We start from the raw sequence: 4,893 nt of genomic DNA, 5'->3' as shown, positions 1-4,893 counted from the left end.
ACAACTTTCCTAAAGCCGATAGCTCCTCTTCTCCCGTGCCCGAGCGAAACTTTCTACTTTAAAAAAGATCCCGCGACAGGAAGAATCGGCGGATAATTGAGCAGGCTTAATCAGCACGCCTTGTTGCTTCTCTTTCGAATATCTGATTTCGGAATATCGGGATCTCTGTTCGGCGAATCGAATGAATGTTAAACTGTATTTGGGCAAAATGTGAAGAATTTAATGGAAATTTTACGTGAAATTTTTTTATTCGAATGAAACGTAAAAAAGAAGACAATTTGGTTATGACAATGGAGACTCCAGTAATTGAGTAAATAATTGAATAGTTTTGTTTTTTGATTCGTATAATTCGTCGCTTGTCTGTGAAATGGAATAGATGATTGATGGAATAGTGAGGCATAAATAAAATTTCAATATAAAAATATAAAAAAATCTGAAATGAATTAAGATCCAGATTTTTAATCGCATTCATAAAAAATTTAATTTTGCAAACGTCTGCAATCTATAGAAGGATTTGAATAAAATTTACTGAACTTCTATTCAAATTTAATGAAAATTTTCGAGGGATGAAATGAAAAAATCGTTGGTACAATTAAACCTTAAGCACATTTTAGAAGTATGTAATGATGTACTGAAAAATTTAAGCGAAAAATTATGAAGACCGAGTAGACTTTCACACGAAGAATTTTCAAGCTTTTATGTATCCGTCTAAATGGTGAAAAAGATACATCGACGAATTTCCGCGTGTTTCTATATTTCTAAAGGACCGATACGAGGGATGAAAGGGGAAGAAATCGATGGTTTAGCGAACGATGCTCCTTTCTATGGTTTCTTAACACACCTTCCATTTTTTTATGGACCAATTTCGAAATTCTATGCATCGAGAGGGGAAAACAGAAGCAACCATTCTCCTAGTGGAAAGTAGAATATAAACAGTGGCGGCGTGGAAACCCGCGAACGAAAATTACACGGCGAAGTGGCGGTTTTATACTATCCACGTTCTCGTTTCCCGGGCAAATCAAAACGACGTAAAAATATTTCTAAATTACAGCGCGAAGTAACACTTTTATCGTCCCGGTGTAATTGCGACTCGCATCTCGCAAAACGAGAACTTTCTCTCGCCTCTACTTTCGCAGTTTCCGCGATCACCTCTTTTCCATTCCTTCTCATTTCCATTCCTGACTACGATCCAACGATTCTATCCCTTTTTTTCCCGTGGAAAAATAATTTTCATCATCGTGGACGATATCGGATCGAACAATTTTTCTTTAAATAATTCTAATACAGATAAATCGATAAAATTAGAAATACAGATCATTGAAATAATGATGAATGAATTAAGAGAAAATTTAAAAACTCCTTTCAAAAAGAGAAAAGAGAAAATCTTTACGTTAAAAATTACTGGTTCTAAAATTTAATCGAAGAAATAAAGTAAAAGAATTTAAAAGAATTATTGAATTTCAAAGAGATGCGTTTTCGTTTGTAAAGTTCGAAAATTCCACATCCTTCGATTCGTTTTCATTATTCGCACAATCGTGATCACGAGGGTACGAGCAAAACTCGGGAGGGATAGAGGCCGGCCGATGGCAGATCTCGAAGAGCTGCTCGACGCCCGGAGCAGTGACAAGCACCGATCATAATTTTCGTTCTTTACTGCCAGGGCAGTAAAAGCCCGGACGAGTATGGGTGGGCGTTGCCCGCAAACATTGTGTTTGACCGTGTTCTACACGGCATTACCCCGTCCAAAATCGTTTCCTATATTTAGCCATGTCCCACCCCCGCCTATACTTGGAAGTAACTTCAAACATCCTACGCGTTTGTAAAACTCTTCAAGAAAAATCGACGAAATCAGCTCAGCTGTAATAAAAAGCGCCGCTTCGTTGAAACGAGTTTATTTTCAATTCTAAAATGCATCGAAACTAGGTATATATTTATACATACGCGGACACGCGTATATTCTTTTTTATTTTCTTCTTCTTTTTCACGAACCTAGTTTATGCAGGCGTACAAACGTATGCGGGTATGAAATTATAGATCAGGTGCACCAGATCGCTGAAACATCCGGCTCATTAGAATTTCAGTTTCGTTTAATTTTCGATTCGCGGTGGATGCAGTTTTGCAGTATCGAGAAAAACAAATCGCATCAAAAATATATCGAACGAATTGCATTGTCGCGATGATATTTAACGAGATTCACGAAATTGATGATCAAGGGGAAGTGAGAGAATAGAATGAAAAGACAAACAACAGGAGGAAGAACAAAGAGACTGTTTTGTTCTAGAAACAGAAAGGAAAGTGGAGGAAATAAACGAGGATCGTAAAGATGGTTTCTGTAAGGGATGAAAACGTCTTGGAGGAATGAATGGCGCGCTCATGGCGAGAATATCAATGAGGGAGAAGATTCATCGAGTTTCTCGAGAATCGTGTCAATTGATGAATATTTACGAACATTCAGGATTTATTTATAAATCAAAATCGTGGAAAATTATCTCGAATTTTTGATAGGAATTTGTAATTTATAATTTATCTGATGAATATCTTGGAATTATAATATAATACACGCGCACAATCTGATAATTAACCTCGGCGCATACGGGGAAATTAACAACGATCGAACTTCTTTAAATTGAATGTTTCTCGTTCCCCTCGCGATCGCAGGTTTTTAATGATCGTTCTAGAAAATCGATCCGATTCGAGATTAACCGGCCATTTCCCACATTGAAATCGACGGAGGCAAAGATCGATCGAGGAAAAAGGAGGGACATCCGCCGGCACCTGTAACCTTTCATTGAAGAGATGTCCAGAAGAGAGAGCCACACCCTTCAACGATGGCGTTCCTTCACCCCCAACCTGGCCGATCGTCACTTTCTACGATGAAACGCGGCATCCTTTTGTTTCTACCGTTCCATTCATCTAAAACAGCCGCAAGACCACAACGTTTCTCTCCCTTTTCCACGTATCTAGAGAAAGGAAAGGAAAAAAGAAAAGAAAAATAACGCGGCGGTATCGGAGAGAAAAGGGGAAAGGAAGACGGAGGGAATGGAAGGGTAGGAGACAGAGAGTAGGAAACGGGTCAGTATAATTACAGGGGCGATCTTGGCCGAGTTGTATGAGTGACAGTGGAGACCACCTTTCTCGATCTAATGGCTCTTCCGTTGAGGAAGTGACGATTCAAAATTAGCTTGGAAAAATTACGTTCCTATACGGCGACAAGATGAAGACATTGGAGTCATAAAGCAAAATCCTACAAACGTATACACGTTCCATTACTTTCATTCTACCATTAACTCTCTTTCAATCCCTGATCGGATACAATTAACAAAACGTAAAGAAGATTCTTAAACACCTAAGTCTAAGAACCTCGAAAATTTTCATATAATTATATTCGACTCTCCAGAAACCGAACGAAGAAAGAATAATCTTGATAAAGTTGGGTTGCTCTCTCCTATGATAATTGCAAACCAGAATCTCCATATCACCGTTTCCTCGAGCCCGTGAGAGAAGGGTGGCTTCGTGGCCGCGTACAAAAGCTGGAAGACAATGGAGGGCGGAAAAAAGGGCGCTCGAGAGAGGAAAGGAGAGAGAGAGTATCGAGAGAGAACGTCAGCTGGCCGCGTTCTCGCGTGACGACGCTCCGAACCGTCGGTTCGGCTCCCTTCGTCGTCGTCGAGGAAGGTCCGCCTCGTGTATCTCTGTCCTTCATTACATGTATCGTGGTGGTACACGAATACACACGCATCGTCGTGTGTACGAACGCGCAACGACGACGAATACGAAGGAACGGCAACAATCAGGTCGTGTGCGTGCCTGAAGCCGTGCGTGCACGCGCTCGCGCACGACCGAGCCTTCTAGCTTCTCTCTCTCTCTTTCTCTCTCTCTCTTTCTCTCCGTACTCGTTCCCTTTTCCAGGAGAACCGCACACGGGGTGTTCTCGCATGTGCGTGCTAACAGAGAGAGCAGCGCGGAGCTCTAGCCACGCTAGCCCGCAGCGCTCGATGTCAACTCGTTGCCATGCATCTGCCTAACCGGCCTTCGGCTGTCACGCCATTGCCGTGGAGCCGTGGAGCGATCTCACCGTGTTGCCCTCATTCGCGAAAACCGGGAGATGGAACCATAAATGTTGCCCCTGGCTGAGATCTATTGATCGTGCAGATAGCTTCGGTGATATGCAAACCTATGTCACGTTTCTTAAATCAAACTTTGTATTTTTTTATTTTTAATATTTGGGAAGAATCAAAGAATCGATAAGTACGAAAATCATAAATAGATAGGAATGAAGCTTGAGTAAAAGATTTGTCTTATTCTTTGACTACTTGATTATTTGAATATTTTGTGTTTTATAAATTTTTATACATTTGTATTTTATACAATTGTATTTGTACATTGTATTTTATACAAATATTCATTATCTAGTTACGAATTATCTGTAATGAGACCCGAAAGAGTTCACGCAAATCTTCTATTAGAATATAAATTTGTTGCCTATCTTTCTACGTTTTCTACATTTGAAAATGATAGGAATGAATCCACGGTATAAGATCACGGCTTGTTGTTCAATTCCAAAAATAGCAGATTCATTTCGACAAGACTATAAATTTAACAACATTCTTCATCAATCACTTCTGTACCTGTTGCTAGCACCCTCTTCCTAAAGTGGAATATTTCAAAGAGGCCAATACAATAACTTCAACATCAACGAGCGAGACTCTTAAAAGGAGCAACGGTTAGCGAGGTATGAAGTCATCCCATCAGGTGGCCCACGATGGTTGCACGGTATGTACCGTTGATTGGCACGCAGCAGCAAGTGCAGAGAATCGCCTGCAGGGAAAGAAACGTGAAGATTCTTTGCGGGGAGAATTCGAGGGGTCGAAGGAGGGTGGTTAATCCCATTGG

This window comes from Apis dorsata, unplaced genomic scaffold (genome assembly GCF_000469605.1).
Source record: "Apis dorsata unplaced genomic scaffold, Apis dorsata 1.3 scaffold_58, whole genome shotgun sequence".
In the NCBI taxonomy this organism is placed as follows: Eukaryota; Metazoa; Arthropoda; class Insecta; order Hymenoptera; family Apidae; genus Apis; species Apis dorsata.
The sequence above is the reverse complement of the archived record's forward strand: the minus strand, read 5'-3'. Positions refer to the sequence as shown.